We start from the raw sequence: 18395 nt of genomic DNA, 5'->3' as shown, positions 1-18395 counted from the left end.
TATTATACATTTCATCATGTGTTTATGCATGGAAATATTTACATAAATGTGTTTATATTCAAATAACATGGTTGGTAGCAAAATCACATTTGAAACCTAAGATTCTAAATATTTAGTACAGAATTTTACTGGGCTGCGAATTAGGAAAAGGAAAATGACATCTATTAAGCATCTATTAGGAACCAGGCATTATATAATTGCTTGGCATATGTGATCTCATTTAATTTCAAAAAAAGAAAGCAATAAGATCTTAGATGAACATTGCTCCTGAATCTTATAGTAAACAATACTAAGGCCAGGTATTATGTCTTTTGATATGTACATAATCCCAAGGCCAAGAAAAATTAATTTAGCTGTCTACCTTGAGAAATATTTACTTACGAAAGATAAGACCACACACCAAGCAAATTCCTTACTTATAAGATTAACCTCTTCCACATTGTGATATACTTCCCAATCCAGAATTATTATGTTATAAATTCTGATCGATCCCAACTACTTCCCCTCCTTGTAAGATCCTTTTAAAAAGTACCTGCCCTAGGTTAGCAGATGGAGCAACAGTTATGTCTCTGGTCTCCAACACGGCCAATTATGGTTCAAGTCCCAGACCTGGTCGCTTGAAACACATACCAGGTTTGTTTGTGTGTATGTGTATGTGTGTGTGTGTGCATGCCCAGGATCCCAGGAAAAGTATGAAGGAGAAGGGATTGCAGTGTGGGTATTCCCCCCAACCCCCAGAGGGAGAGTGATTTCTCACTTTCCCTTTCGCTATTTCTGTCTAATGCCAGCAAGCTCATGTGCCCTAAGGCAAAAGCCTTTAAAAATAAAGTATGTGACCTTGTATTAAAGCAGCTTAATCTCATGTAGCCAATAGCATAGTTCAAGTCAAAGATCCTGTGGCTTGAGAAACATGCCAGGAACATATGTATGTATGCCCAAATCCCAGAAGGAGGAAGAGATGGAGGAGCAAAGACTGTAGCATGACCATTCCCCAAAGGAGGAGGAGTATTTTCTCCTCTTCCTCTTTCTTTCTCTATCTCTCTGAAAAGTGCACACACCCTCTAACACAGTAAAAAGAGTACTGAATCCAGAATGTAAAACTCTACATAACTCTTCATCTATTTTTACAAATTAGAATACACTATAATCTCTTTCAAAGTGCTATTAATTCTTACTCCAGTAGATCTAAAAATTTTGGTTTAGTCTGACCAACACATTTTAATGACATAATTTGGGGAGTCAAAAATTATGGCCTTCAAGTGATTTAATTTAACTAAATTTATTCTGAATTGGAAAACCATGGTTCAAAAATTTTAACATATTTGCTATAGTGAGTTGAGAAGTCTGAATGAAACAATGATATTTTATTTGCCAGTATCCATTGACTTTGCATAACTAGAAATTGGCTTCATGTGGAAACACTTTAATGTGTGCTTATTATAATTTTTTTTTTTTGGAGAGATTTTCGCTATAGGGTGCATGCGCTTGCCAGACAGAGAGAGACAGAGAGACAGAAAGCGAGAAATCACCCCCTAGGGGGGATGGTCACGCCGCAATCCCTTCTCCTCCATTCTCCTCTGGGGATCTAGGGCATGCACGCACACGCGCCCAGTGTGAGTTTTAAGCCACCGGGTCCGGGATACAAACCGTGGTCATCTACGTGGGAGTCCAGCAACGTAGCCATTACACTAACTGCTGGTTCCCAACATCTGCTTATTTTTAATATGAAGTCTATTGCTTATCCATTAAATTTCTGAAAATGTAGCACATTTAAGCTTGGGATGTATAGATTTTTTTTTTTTGAGAGGATTTTTGCTATAGGGTGCATGCACTCTCCAGAAAGAGAGAGACAGAGAGACAGAAAGCGAGAAATCACCCCCTAGGGGGGATGGTCACGCCACAATCCCTTCTCCTCCATTCTCCTCTTGGGATCTTGGGCACACACGCACACGCACCAGGCGTGAGTTTAAGCCACCGGGTCCAGGACTCGAACCGCGGGTCGACTACTTGGGAGTCCAGCAACATAGCCATTATGCTAACTGCTGGCCCCGGAATGTATAGATTTTTTACAGACCTTTGGATAAGTGAACCTACTAAACTATCTACTCAAATGTGATATTTGAGCGAAAAGTTATCTGAACCAAAAAATAAAAGGAAATTTCAAAATAAAAATAGGTGTGCTAAAAAATAATGATGTTGTTATCTGACATTTAGAAAAAATAACTTCTGATACTAATTTTTATCTTGGTATTATTTAAAAACATATTTTGTATTCTGAAAATGAGTGTCAATTTTGAACATTTGATTATATTAACTGACTTCAGTTTTAAGCTGAGAACTCAGAATAACCTTTTAACTGAAGCTTAGAGCATTCATACAGAGACTCTGAATAACTTCAATTTGTCTTTGAACACAACCTTTGCAGAATGAACACAAAAATGCTCCCAGGCTCCCCATCTCTCCCTTTATCATGGATGAATGACTTAAAGATCACATCATCACAGGCCTCAGAAGCAGCTTTTAACTGAGTGGTGGATAAAACCACAAAAAATCTCCTGCTCAATTTTTATATGAACTATGCAAAATTTTCATTGATTTTGGGGAAAAATGTATTTTTTAAAAGTCAGTTTTACCAAAAAGGTGATTGGGAGAGCAGATTCAAATGGGCCATATCCGATTCTATTCTTTTTATTTTTGAAAATGTAACCTGTTTTTTCTTTGATGTTCAGATTTTAGTCTAGCAATATGTCATCAAAATATAATTATTGAAATACGTTAATAGTAACTAAAATCGAATTAGACAATAAATAATATAAACAAAATTCTTCATTTATAAATGCTAAAGTTTCTCTCTAAGTAAAATGCTCTTATCTCCATAATATTCTTCATAAGGACAGTGATTCTTTTTGTGGTTTGATTATTTTGCTGTTAATTTTGTTTGGTTTTGTTTTCCCACACTTACAAGCCTGGTCTTTAGACAGTATTTGGAAATGTGCAAGTGTTGGGTTTTATTTGTTGAGTGAAGTAAAGACTAAAATATAAAATTACTTTATTTATATAAACTGAATTAAATATTCAAGGAATTTTGATTAAATGTGGGTCCTCACTCTTTTTAGTTTCCTTTTGGAATCAATAAAATTCATTACGAGTAGTGAATGTTCAAACGAGAATAGGACTGTAAATAAGAACTTATTTCTTGACATTATTAAGGTTTTCATGTATTTCCCAGTTGAAGTGTTATATTAGAATAAATCAAATTAAAAGCAAGTATATAATGCTCAAGGTTTGGCAAGAAAAATGAAAAAGATAAAAGAATGCTTAGGAGATGTTGCCATTGTTAAATTTTAGATAAGAAATGAAAGTAGAGTAGTCTATCAAATTTTAGAGGATAAAACTTTAACAGATATTTGGATACTGCTTGCCAATAGTGCATTACAGGTCTAATATCTTTTATTCTGTACGTGCTTTACCTAAAAAGAGAGAACATTTTAGTACAGCTTTAGTACAGTATCAGTCATGTCAATTTAAATTTACTTTTATTCCGTAAACCTGTTATTGGGACATGCAGTATTTTTTTATTGTGGTTAAGATAACTAATGTGGAAATAGCAGCTTCACAGTATCATGCAATAGCAGATTAAATAGAGAAAAAACATTTTTAATAATCTTGAGTTTTTGCTATTAAGAAACTGAATGTGTGTCTATGAAAATGATTAGAAAGTTACTCACTTTCCATGGGATATATTGGACTTTAATAAGTACCTAGATATGTATCTCAGAATACAAGTAAAAAAAACTCTGGTCACATAAAATTATTATTATTATTTTTTTGGAGAGGTTTTTACCATAGGGCGTGTGCGCTCGCCAGACAGACAGAGAGACAGAGAGACAGAAAGCAGGAAATCACCCCCTAGGGGGGATGGCCATGCCGCAATCTCTTCTCCTCCATTCTCCTCTCGGTGTCTTGGGAACGCATGCACACGCGCCTGACGTGAGTTTTAAGCCAGCGGGTCCGGGCCGTGAACCGCAGTCAACTACATGGGAGTCCAGCGACATAGCCGTTATGCTAACTGCTGGTCCCTCACATGAAATTATTAATGCAAACTGCTAAGATATAGAACTTTGAATTTGTTAATGAATTATTTCCCTTGTTAAAATAAAATCTATACCACTATTAGCCTTAACTACGAAAAAGATAGACTTCTCAAATAATTTTCCATTTAGAAAATGTAGTTCCTTCCTTTAATAAATCATGTAAAGCCTATGAAGGGGAAAGTTCTTTATGTTTTACATTCTTAAAAATCATTTTAGTGTATTTCTTGGATGAGGAACAACTGTTTATTTACATCATTAATTCTGTTTTCAGAGATGTTATAATAATCCTTGACATCATAATGAATGAATAGATATTTTTTCTTACTCTTGTTAAAGGAACTTGGTGATTCACTTAATAAACTGTATCAGGAAAAAAAACAAGCAACACATTTAATAGACACAAAATGAAAAGATATCTACTGATGACAATGTATATGGTAATGTCTTTAACTTGACTAACATGCGCTGTATTTATGCTGGCAAAAACCATGTTCATACTGTAAAAATGTACAGTGATTATATGTAAATAAAAAACTGTGCTTAAGTTATTATATTTTGTATTATTTTACTTTCATTATTAGGGTATATTTTTAGAAAAAAATTCATGTATGTGCATGTTGTGTGTGTTGTTTTTGTACATATTTGTGTTTGTACATATGAATGAATGCATGAATGAGTATATATATATATATATACACACACACACACACACACACACACTTTGATATATCTATATCACTATAGAGATAGATAGATATACTATATAGAGATAGAGATAGATAACTATAGAGATAGAGATATATATGTTGATTATATCTATATAACATCAATACATATATTGATCTCTCTTTCTCTCTCTCTCTCTCTCTATATATATATATATACTTCTGGGGGTATGGCCATGCTGCAATCCCTCTGCCTCCATTTCTCCCTGTCTGGATTTTGGGCATGCATGTTGTTCAAGCCACTGGGTCAAGATTCCAAACACACCGTCAGTCATATGTGATCCATCTGCCTTAGCCATCATGCTACTACCTAACCTTATTTTTGGTTCTTTTATCCTAGGATATTCTCTCAAAATCAGGCTATTTTATTTTTATTAGATTATTTAGAAAGTATATAGCTTGAATGTGTATTTACACAGCTTGCAGAAACTCAGAAGAAAAATTCTATATAATAAATGTACAGTTTTAAGGATTATTTAACTGTTTTTTGCCTTCACTATAGAAAATGTTTTAAAAAGTTGAACATATCTACCTGACATATGCAAATGAAAATATGTGTGTATCTTATATATATATCTTATATATATATTGTATACATGTTGTATACATGTATTTATATCTATATGTCATATACATAATATATATGTATCTTCTATTAATTGTTAAGATGACTTTTTCAGCACTCGTTGAGTGTATTTTAAATGATGTAATTTACATATAACAGATTTCATTTGATAAAGTATAAATAGATAAATTATGTGGATCATTGCATTTAATTTAGATATTAATAACTTTCATTTAATTGTTTTAATTGCCAGAGTGCATATGCGGTTGCCAGAGAAAGATAGAGAGGGTGTGAGTGTTCCTTCCAGTGAGGCGCAGTTGTGTAACAGTGCCCTTCTTCCACTTCTTCATCCCATCAGGGCCTCAGACACACATGGTTTTCCAGCCACCGAGGTCAACAGTTGGGATTCAACTCCTCATGCACTGCACTCAAATACAGAGCCATGTCTTCAATGAACATTTTTTAATTGATAATGTCATAAACAGCTATAGCAAAAGTGGATAGTACAAAAGTGATTATAATACAAAATAGTAATCTATTTTAGATGCAGATCAAGCTGTGCTGTGGTAAATTTAACATCTCTTTCTATCCCTAGGTAAATCATAGTATTTACAGTTACATTGTTTTCTAATAACATTGTACTGACACAGTAAGAATTTTATAGCTGTATATTATTATTATATATTTTTGACTTATGTTCTATAATTTAAATTTTTTAAAGCTGTAAAAAAAGAAGACATAATGTAATACTGATTAAGTTTTTTATTTTTATTTTTTTTAAGGTTTTTGCCAAAAGGCATGTGCACTTACTAGAGACACAGAGAAATACAGACAGAGGGAAAGTGAGAAATCAGGGGGATGACCACCCCGCAATCTCCTGTCTTCCACTTGGAGAGTGAATGTACATGTGCCTGGCATGATTTTCAGCCTCAGGTCCAGGACTCAAATCCTGGTCAGCCATATGGGAACCCAACACTTTAACCACATCGCCATCTGCTGGTTGTCCCTCACTAGATTATTTTTAAGTTTCAATTACATAAGAAATTTCATGCAATGATTATAGCCATGCTTCATGTGTTTTATGATTCCAATAAATATTTTCTATGATTTATTTTAAATAAAATACCGCTTATGTGCATGCACTTACTGTATTTAGATGCTTGCAGTGCTAACTAGATATTCTTAACAGTTGATATGACTATTTTTTAAGTTTACTTTGTAATATATTCAGAATCTTGCTATAACTATGAATTTTTGCCTTCATGAATTAAAGAAAATTTGAATTAGTTGGAAAAAAAGAGCCATTTGACACGTGTCCCATCACGATTTGTAGACATTATACTACTGAGCTTACAATATATTTATGTATGCTTACTTATTCTAAAGATCCATCTGGAACTTGCTCCTTTGTAAGTAACTAGAAATTATTCTCTATGCATTTTTGCAGACTTAAGATTTACATCTTATGTAAAATTACCGAGTACTTATTTTGACATTGGCCACCTCTTCTTAATAAATATATCTTTCATTTGGAAAATTTCATATCTAGACTATGACTGTTTTACAGATAAATATATTGAAGATAATGATGGCCACTATATTTTTGTTCCTATTTTTGCTTTGGTCTATAATTTAGAAATAGCTATTCCCTGTGATCTAGAACTTTGCCCTCTGAAATTCTTCTCTTTTATCTTATCAATTATGATTTTGTTTCATTTCTACTGCCCTGATGATGTTAGGAGAGCATTTTATGTTTGTTCAACATTTGCTAATCCAAGCTTCAACTGAAACAAATCTGTTCTTATATTTTTCAAAAGAGATTAAAATTTTAGTACTGTCACTCAAAATAATTGCCATTCTTTGTCTTGTGCAAATTCTCTTTATCCCAATCTTTCATTTTCGCATAACTTTTAAAGTTGAAACTTTTTTTGGGTACCCTAAATTAGAAGAATTTTTTTTTTCAGAATAAATACATTGCTGACCAATGAATAAAAAATTCTGCATAAACCTATTCTTCTCCTTAGCTCACCAAGAAATATCCAAATAAACATATTTTATAGAATAATTGAAAGGCTGTAATTCTCAGCCATAGAAATGTTTAGACAAGGTAAAGTGATGGGTGCCTCTTCATCTTCTGTTCCTTTACGATAAATGAAATTTTACCTCCCAGTCACATCAATCATTCTCATGAAGCAATTCTGACTTCATAACCATTTCTGGACACTTTTTATGTAGGCTACTCACTGTACTTCTTACTGGCTAATCAATTTATCATCTGTTTAGGTTGACTGATGACTAATTATTGTAGGACAACTATGAGTGGCAGCTTTATACAAAGGTACTTCAAAAAGTTGGGGAAAATTGAATGAAAGCAGGAGTTTATGTTGGCATAAAGCATTTTTGAAATCTATCATAATTTTTTTATAGATGCATTTCTAAGAAATTTTTGAAGACTTTAAACTCCTGTGAAAATTCGAAAAAGTAGTCGAAAATGTATTGTGTTGAAAAAATGTATTATAAGAGACTATAAATTTATGTACTTGCCCCCCAAAGCACCATTTTATGTATGGCTCTATGTTATTTTCTATAATCTGGAAGATGGTTGCTTGCCACATAAAAACATGAGATCTATAAAGTCTTCCTGTCCTATGTGATTAACTGACCAGTATTAACTTCCTATTATACTTGTGTAGTATTTACTGAAACAACTCCCAACTTTCAGAAGCAAAAGGTGACTGACACTTTTACTTTCATTTAGTTTTGGAAATGAAAGAGAAAAACAAGTAAATCATGTCAAAAAAGGAGAAGATATTCTTATGTTTCGTCTAGGACTAAATTTCTTAGCAATTATCAGTATTTAATAGAAATCTCCAGTGATAGTGGAATATAAAACCTCTAATATCACAGAGTGACCAATTATATCTTGGTATTAGTTACAGTCTGATAAAATGAGAAATCTTTAATACAATTTTCTTTTTACATGCTTTTTAAAGTTTTGTTCTTCTTAGACTTTAATATTATATTCCATTTCTCCCTCTTTTTAATCTCAGTAGTTTCATAAATCTAGGGTTGCGCTTTAATATTTGTTTTACATTTTTCATATCCTCAAGAAAGAGAAAGCTATCATCAAGGATTTTTACGAGAGAATATGTCTTATATGCCAGTAGTGTGTCAACAGGCTAGTGTGCTAATAGAATAGTGTTCTCAGATGTACTTCTGGAAGGCAACCTGCACCTCATGACTCACAGCACCCCTTCCAGTGTTCAGTAACATGCACTTAATACCGGTATAATAAATTGTAAGTCTATTTTCTACACTGACTATCTCTGCCCTGCTGAAGTAATAGGATATTGATAAAGCTATAATCCCTTGAATGAATTCTTTCCAAGATCTTCATCTTTTTTTTTTTTTTCCTGAGGATATTGTTTGGGACTATAATTTTCAGGTTATAACCATAATATTCCAGGTCTTTATCACACACATACACTACACAGATACCATTTTATACCTTTCTCTCTAGCTGTTCTCTTTAGAGCGATGTAGAATCAGAAACACTTGTAGAATTCTGAACATATGTTTCTTAGTGGTTATTGAGGTAGAGAATGGGGAGAGATGATATGAGGAAGTTTTCAAACTAATTTAGGCAATAACTTAACATGCTTTTGTTACAAACTTTATGGTATTCCCTGTATTACAAACAAAACTTCAGAGTTATCTATATAAGATAGATAATTTTTTTTAAGAGATTTTTGCTATAGGGTGACTGTGCTCATCAGATAGAGAGACAGAAAGTGAGAAGTCACCACCCAGGGAGGAGGGCCATGTTGTAATCCCTTCTCCTCCATTTTCCTCTTGGGATCTTGGGCTTGCATGCACACATGCACACGTGCCTGGCATGAGTTTCTAGCCACCAGATATGGGACTCGAACTGCGGTCAGCTATGTGGGAGTCCAGCAACATAACCATTATGCCATCTACTGGTCCCAATAATATAGATAACTCTAATTTTAAAAATGGTATATTTAAAATATTTATTAATAATATTTTCTTACTGGTTTTCTAATTTTTAAGTTATTTATTTTATGAAAGTGAGACACAAAGAGACACAGAGAGAGGTGCATACAAGGAATTCATGCAGCAATACACTCTCAGCTTCACCCAGTCCAGATAATGGGCACACACGTGTACGCCCAGCATGTACAGAAAGATCTCAAGATGTGAATCCAGGACTTTCCTGTATGGGTACTGCTGCATTACCAATGGGCCACCATCTAACCCCCAGTTTTCTACTTTAATAGAAAATATCTCCATATTCAGGCAACACTGTAAACATATTCAACTGTACAAAATATTTTATCATTTAAAAAAAATTTTGAATACTCAATATGTAGATATAAAAAGTGCTAAAGTTGCATACTTGAAAATGTTAAATTATAACTATAAAGAGCAATGCTTATGATAAAACAAAAGAATTGGAAGTTATCAAGAAGATCTTTGATAGTGATAAGAAAAAAACAGGGAATTCTTGCTTCCTCTGTCATCATGAACATACTGCTGTGTGTGCATGTGGAGGGCAACTTTAACTTGTACCAGTGGTCGAGTTTTTTTTTCTCTTAGAACGATTGTACTATCTTATTTAGATATTTATTTTTAAAGAACGATATCCAGTCGCTTGATTATATTAAAGGGATTCCTCCCCTCCTCTGTTTCAGTCCCCTTTAGGAATAGAACTAGGTAGCCACAGTTTGTTTGTTTGTTTTCATTTTGTTTTGTTTTAGTTTTAGTTTTCCGCTATAAGGTGAGTGTGCTTCCTAGACAGAGAGACAGAAAGGGAAAGTAACAAATTACCGCCATGGGGGATGACCAAGCCAGCTCCCTTCTCCTCCATTTTCCTCTTAGGATTTTGAGCACATGTGCCAGTGACTTTATCAAGATGCCAGGTCTCCGACCAGCAGTTAGCATAATGGCTATGTTGCTGGACTCCCATGTAGTCGATCGTGGTTCATGTCCCGGACCCAGTAGCTTAAAACTCACGCCAGGCATGTGTGTGTGCATGCCCAAGATCCCAAGAGGAGAATGGAGGAGAAGGGATTGTGGCGTGGCCATCCACCCTTAGGGGTGATTTCTCGCTTTCTGTCTATCTATCTTTCTCTGTCTGTCTGACGAGCCTACGCGCCCTATAGGAAAAACCTCTCCAAAAAAAAAAATAATAATAATAAATAAAATAATAAAAACGAAAAAAAGATGCCAGGTTTGGTACTCAAACTGCACAGTAGGCCACGTGAAATCCAGGGCCTGAACCATCATGCCACCAGTTGGCCCAGCTAGATAGCTACCTTTTAATTCTGCTCAATTTATCTTGAGTTTAAAATGTTACATATATTTTGCTTGTTGTCTATTATATTTGTATATAGCGCTCCTTTGAAAAAGATACTACTAATATACAACATTCACACTAACTCAAATAACGAATCTTGTGCATTACAAAGTATTTGAAGTTTATAGATAGTACATCATATTCACATTTTAATACTAATAATGCTGAATCACATAGCCTTTCTGATCAGACAGATGAATAGCAAGACTAAAATTGCAATTAATCTGTGTTGTAAAAACGATCTTAAACTTAATGAAAAGATGTCAGTTTGATCTTATGTATTTTTATTGATATGTTTGAAGCAACAAAAAAAAAAGCAGTCACTTATTTCATTAGGACTTTCATCTTTCAAATAAAGCATATTCTTCTCTGAGTTGTAGGCAAGAAATATAAAAAATTTAAAAATGAACGTAAGTAATATTAAGCAATTTAAAAAACAAATATGATAAAAGTAAGATTCAAGGAACACTCATTGCATTAAGTCTATTCAAAATGTAAATGAGGGGATCAGCAGTTGGCATAATGGTTATGTTGCTGGACTCCCATGTGGTCCACTGCAGTTCGAGTCTTAGTCCCCGTGGCTTAAACTCATGCTGGGCGCTTGTACGTGCTTGCCTAAGGTTCTGAGAGGAAAATGGAGGAGAAGGGATTGCAGTGTGGCCATTCCCTCTTGGGGGTGATTTCTCACTTCCTGTCTCTCTGTCTTTCTGGCGAGTGCACATGCCCAATAGCAAAAACCTCTCTAAAAATAAAAAGATGTAATTGAGAAACTTGAGCTTCTATTTCTGATAATGTATTTCTAATGGTGGATTGAACATGTAAAATTCTATTATCACATAATCTTTTAACATGATGCCTATTTTCTGAACAGTGACAATGTAAAATTAATCAGTATTTTGAATAGATATAAAATAAGTATCAAAATATTTTCTATTTGTTTCCCCTTGGAAATGTCAGTTGGCATGTTCTCCAATATCAGTGAAGAGACCTACAAAAGAAGAAAGAATTGAAATATCTGTTATCATTGCCTTGTTTTTTCTTTCTTTATTTTGCCATACTTTATTATTTCTCATTTAGGTCACACATTATTTATATCATTTTATATCATTTTTATTTAAGAAAAATGAGCCAGTTTTTTATTTGAGAATAATTAGTTAATTTCTTCCCCCTACTCCCTATAAGGCATGTGTGTTTACCAGACAGACGGAGACAAAAAAGTGAGAAAGCCTCTCCTGTGAGAGTGGCCACATCACAATCCCCTCTGCTCCTTTTTTCTTCCAAGATTTTGAGAAAACACACAAACACATCCAGCAGTGGGTCAGGGACTCGAACTGTATGACTGGCCATGTGGGATCCAGCTGCCTTAACCACCACACAATTGGTGGCCCAGTACATTATCCTTTTTTATTTTATTTAATTTTTCCTCTTTGAAAGTATTTGAGGTCTTTTGCTTTTCCTTTTTTTTTTTTTTTAATTTCTAGTTTTTGCTAAAGGGCACATGTGTTCACTAGAAACAGAGAAAGTGAGAAGTGAGAAATCGCCCCACAGAGGGATGGCCATGCCACAGTCCCTTCTCCAGCTCTCCTCCCAGGATTCTGGGCATGAACTCACACAGGCCCGGTGTGTTTTTCAAGCCTCCATGTCTGAGACTGGAACCCATTACTTGGCCATATGCAATCTAACTACCTTAGCCTCCATGCCTACAGCTGGCCCAATACTGAGTGTTTTCCATTTTTTGAATTATTAATAACATGGCAATAAACATCGTATCAGTTGGTATTCTCAGTTGCAAGTAGCTCTCTTTTTAAAATCTTTTTTTCCATTTAGTCAAGGGGAAAATAAATGGAATAAGAATAAAGATTAAAAGTAGAAAATTTAGGACAGTTTTCTCCAATGCACTTGTAGAAATAAAGTTTTTCCCCACATATTTTTTGTATTTATTGATTATCATTTCATCTGAAGCTTATTTTTAGTTGATTTGTTTCCAATTCTTTCACACATATCCATTGTATTGCTAGTTTGAGCTTGTCTTTCATATTTACCTACTGAGTTTTCTGCTAGTTTATCTTTGTAACTTCTTGACATATTTTTATGTTCTAGATTTTTCCTTATTTGGATTTATCTTCCCTCCTAAAATTTTGAATTCTTTGAAAAGACTTATTTGTGCTTGTGTTCACTGAACCATATATATATTTTTTTCTGTGTCTAGGGAGACATAGATGCAGTTCAATATTTGCTGAGTGTCATAAGTGAGGCATTCTTCTTACTCTTTTTACAACATTTAAAATGACAGCTGGTATGGAAGATGACATAAAATGTTCTTCTTTTAGAGTTATATTGGTTAAAATTACCCTGCTAGAAATCTATGGGTACTCACAGATTTTTATCTATATAATGTTTCAATTTCTAATCAAATTTCTCAGGCATTGTTTCATTTCCTTATAATAATAATCTTATTAAATCAATGGGGCTAGATATTATGGCATTGTTTTTGCTTAAAGACAAGGAAACCAACTCAGAAAATGGTAAAAGACATTTTGTGAGAGTCTCTGAGCAAGGTAATGCCAAGATTTAGATAACAATATAATGACTATGCTTGCTAAAGGAACTGGTATTGCGATAGGTGCCTTATAGAGTCACACACACATTTGTAATAATCAATTAAAATATGTGCACTATTTTGGGAATATATATTATTTGAACTTTATTTAGGAGGTGAATGTGAGCTGCTATTTTTGAAAGAGAAGTCTTCTTTTAAGAAAGCACATTGAAGTAGAAGTAATATAAAACTATATTAAATAATGAAAAATATAAATTTATGCAAAAATTTTCCAATAATTTGTACAAAATGATCAAACACTAAATACATTACTACACATAATTGAATACTAAATTAAGTCAATGTTTTGATGTTTGGTGAATGTTTTAATAAAATGTTTTACATAAATTTATTCAAAACTTAGTGAATCTTCACAATATATTTGTCAGGGTTAATATCTTGAAAGATCGTTTAAATCTATTAAACCTATTCTTAGTTAATAAATATAGAAAACTGGACAAAGCATTTAATAGAAACCAATAAGTGTGTAAATTTTACATTTGGTTCTTTTTTTTTTTTTCATTTTCTATAAGTTTCTTGCACTTGTTGGAGACAGACGGTTGGGGGGGGGGAGCAGGTGAGTGAGAAATCACCAGCAAGAGGAAATTGCCTTGCCACAGTCTCTTCTATTCCTTCACCGTCTTGAGATTTTGGACAGACACACACACACACACACACACACACACACACACCCCTGATTTTCCCAGCTGCCAGGTACCAGCCTTGAACCCTGCAGTTGATCATACGGGCTCCAGCTACCTTAACAACCATGCCAATGGCAGGCTTTCATTTGGTTATTTTTCATATTTTTTTTTCTGTTGACATTTCCTATCTTTTTACCCCTTGCATGGATATTTTCCCTTATCTTCCTGAGCATAATTTTAAAAAGCTACTTTTCTGATAATTTCAATATTGTTTTATCTTTTAAAATGGTGTTTTCCATTTCCCTTAAACATATGGCATGATTTCCTTTGTGCATGTGTATGCATGTGTGTGGGTAATTTCAGATTTCAACCTGAACATTACTGATGCTGTGTTATACTTTAGATTCTGTTTACCATCCTTACTATTTTTCTTCATAAAACAGTTAACCTGGTTGGAATAAAATTACATATTTTATCTCTTAATGGTGGTTGGAAGCTCAAATAATAATTTTTTTTTTTTTGCCTTTTTAATATTGGCAGAAGGGACATGTACTCACCAGAAAGAGAGCAAGAGAGAAAGTACCTCCCATGGTGCAAGAGTCACCCCACAATCCCTTCTCCCCCATCTCTCCCTCCTTTTGGGGTTTTGGGCACATATGCACATATGCTCATCATGATGTTCAAGTCGCCAGATCTAACTTAAATAGTTGGCCATGTGAGATCCAGCCATCTTAACTATCATGCCATGAGATGGCTCTTGTTTTGTTTTGTTTCTTTGTTCCTAGTTGTTTTGGGTAGGTGAACAGAATTCAGGGTTCTTCTTATGTGTCTCCTTTGTGAAATCATCTTTTATATTGCAGTGTCTGTGCTTTCTTGGTCTTTGTCCTTTGGTTTTCCAGGTCAGACAGATGGTAGTTTTCTAGTAGAGATTTAGCCACTGTGTGTCATGTTTTGATCATAGACCTACATCAGGCTAAAGACATTAATATAAGAAACTGGTCCCTTCTTCCAATTCTTCATGTTCTGCCAAAAACCATATTTGTTTATTTTATATCTTCCATGTCCTTCAGATGCCCTCTGTTGATCTTTGTGATCAACCATGTGAGTTTAACCTCTTAGAAGCCTTTTCCATCAGAAGTAATTGAAATATGACGTCAAATTATTCGTATTTTTTATTTTAAATTTTCACTAATCAACTGTAAAATACATTTATATTTTTTGAGACTAAGAGACTATACTTGTAAGTGTGATTCCTATGTGATATAATAGAATATATTTAGCTTATTTTCAAAATTGATAAATGTATTTAAATATTTTAAAAGTTTTGTTGAAATGATAAATTTTTGGATGAAGCTTTTTGTAAGAATAAATACATGTCTTAAATGAAGTGAATGGATTAAAAAACTAAGATAATCATATGTAATAAAAATTTTGAAGGCAAAAATCTTGTGTCTTGACTAATCATTGTGATCATAGTGATTACTGTCCTGTTGGTAACTATTTGGTTATTTCTTGTGACTATTAATTTTTTTACTGGTAATTCACCTTTTCACCATAAAGTCTATGTGACTTAAGGAGAGTGGAATTATTCTTCTGCTCTAAATCTAATATTTTCAATATGAATCAATCAAAAATATTTATCATCTCTGAAAACAGCATGTGACCCAATTCAAAATTTAAAATTGCAGGAAATAAGTGCTGGACAGTCTATAGTAAGTCATTATTTTCTCTGATGAATGTTGTGACTGTCTGATATATGATGGGGCATTGTTGCAGACATTGTTCACTTTCAGGAATAAAAATTTTAGAGTGAAGCAATCAACTCAGTTACGACAATTGAAGATAGAAAGAAGCTGTAGTTTTAGAGATTTTATTGAAAATGTGAGATACCCATATTGTATATGGGTATCTCTGACTTCCAACATTATTTGCATAGTTTATATACGTTCATTTGTTCACTATCAAGTATATGTTCTCTCTCTCTATATATATGTGTGTGTGTGTGTATATATATATATATATATATAATATACATATATATTTATTATATATATGTGTATATATATAATATATGGCATATGTCAAACATATATGACTGAATATTTCTGATATGTCTTATTATGTCTTATTGTCTTACTATTTGAGATTTCTTTTTTTTGGTGTTAATCACAATATGATGTGTTTTAACTGATAAACAGTTATCTCAAGAGAAGAATACAATGATATTCTATCCTATTTCACTTTTTTTAAGTACTGTATTGTTATGTACTCAAGAATGTTTGCGAAATAGACGACCACCATTTTGGTTATAGGAACAGGAATGGTTTTGCACTTGGTGTTTTTATTTTGTTTTATTTCTTACTAAGAAATAAGCCATTTAAAAAATTCATTAATTAGCCTTCCCAAATACAATTCCTAATACATAGAGGGTGGTAATGGATGTTCATTGAATGAACACATAAATGAGGATGGAAAGAATCAGGGAAAAATCCACTAACATGTATGCTTTCAGAATGTGGTAGACTGAATTCTTGTTCACTAGTATTCAATTCCTCTCTTTGTGGGAGGATGATACGTCTCATCCCTTATTTTATTTTATTTTATATTTTATTTTATTTTTAGTTATAGGGCTTGATTAACCCATCAAATTTGTACAGACGTATCATCACTGAACTTCTGAAATCTTGACTATGATTTTGCTAAGATATCTTTTTCAGACTTCCATGGACATGGAAGCATATGTGGAGATGGAATTGCTATCTGTCTGGTTGCTTAATGATAAAATTAAGGGAAGATTCCCCTCACCAGACTGTGATGAACATGCAACAGGTGAACAATAAACTTGGTTGTGATAACCAGCACTATTTTGGTCTGTTTGCTTCCACAACATTATAATAGCATCTATTACAAAAGAGATGATAAAGAATGAAAATATGCTTGGTAAAAATCTTATGAAGCATCTAAATACTAGGAAATGTTTATTAAGAATTAATGCTGAGTGCTCATTTTTATTAATGAATTGTTTAAATATTAATAATTTATATTTTTGTATATTACAAACTGCTTAATTTTAGTAATAAAATATAAGCTCAATTTTTCTTTTTTGAGTGGTTTTTGCTATAAGGGCACATACGCTTGCCAGAAAGACAGAGACAGAGAGATAGAAAGCGAGAAATCAACCTCCAGGGCGTATGGTCATGCCTCAATCCCTTCTCCTCCATTCTTCTCTTGGGATCTTGGGCATGCACGCATGCATGCTCGGCATAAGTTTAACCCACCGGGTACAGGACTCCAACCATGTTCGGGTACATGGGAGTTCAGCAACATAGCCATTACTCTAACTGCTGGTCCCAAGCTCAAATGTTTTTCATTCATCCTTCATTATCACCACTCAAACACTTTTTTTTTCTAGTAATTGTTCAATTTATAGAGATGATTATCCTGTTACAGAGACCTTGTAAATACAATATCCAGAGTAAGAGGAAGTTTCTATGCCATAATTTATAATGAAAATCCACATTTCAAAAAACCAAACTTTATCATGCTTCTATATCGAGGCTACATTTGTAGGTCTTTTAAAAATTTATTTTGGTTTAGATACTTATAAAACCTTGACAATATAGCACTTCTAAGTCATTTTTCTCAAATTCTCTTCACCTATTGAAGTTAAAGATGTGAGGAGAATTCTATTGCCCTGAACCTGGGATTAGCAGCTGCAGAACTGCCATAATAAAATCCCCAATTAAGTTCCTTAACAGCTGGGTTTTGCACGGAAGTAATAATGTTTACTTAAAATTTTATTAATTAGTCAGATATACAGGTCTGTTTTATCTATTGTTGAAATAAACCGCCATGTAAACACACACACACACACACACACACACACACACACACACGCACCCTGTATACCTGCATCCACATATTCTTTCGGGAACTGACCAGCCATATGAAGTATTTCAGATGTGTCTTTTCAGAAGTTGTGGTCTCTATATACATAGAGAGTAGGTAATTTTAAAATAAAAGAGAAATCAAAATGACAGACATAAAAGCACAACTCTGCTGACAACATAGACCATTATAGAGCACAAGCCAGTATATTCAGTTCCACATAAGACCCAATATCTCTGAGATATAAGTTTAACAAGCAAAGTATCATTAATATCTGAGGAATTACCCAGGAACCTGCAGAGACACATGCTGCGTGGATAGGAATTACCTGTTGTTGTCAAGGTAACGAGTGATCTCAAATCCCTGCTAACAAACTCCTTTTAGATTACACTCTAGATAGTATACACTCTACTAGTAACAAGTAATGTGAATGTCTTGATACTGTACACAAAAAGGCAAATCAATAATAGTTCTTTTGAAATAAAATGAATTATTAGAAGGCT

The sequence above is a fragment of the Tupaia chinensis genome, unplaced genomic scaffold, assembly GCF_000334495.1.
Source record: "Tupaia chinensis unplaced genomic scaffold, TupChi_1.0 Scaffold000452_1, whole genome shotgun sequence".
NCBI lineage: Eukaryota > Metazoa > Chordata > Mammalia > Scandentia > Tupaiidae > Tupaia > Tupaia belangeri.
The sequence above is the reverse complement of the archived record's forward strand: the minus strand, read 5'-3'. Positions refer to the sequence as shown.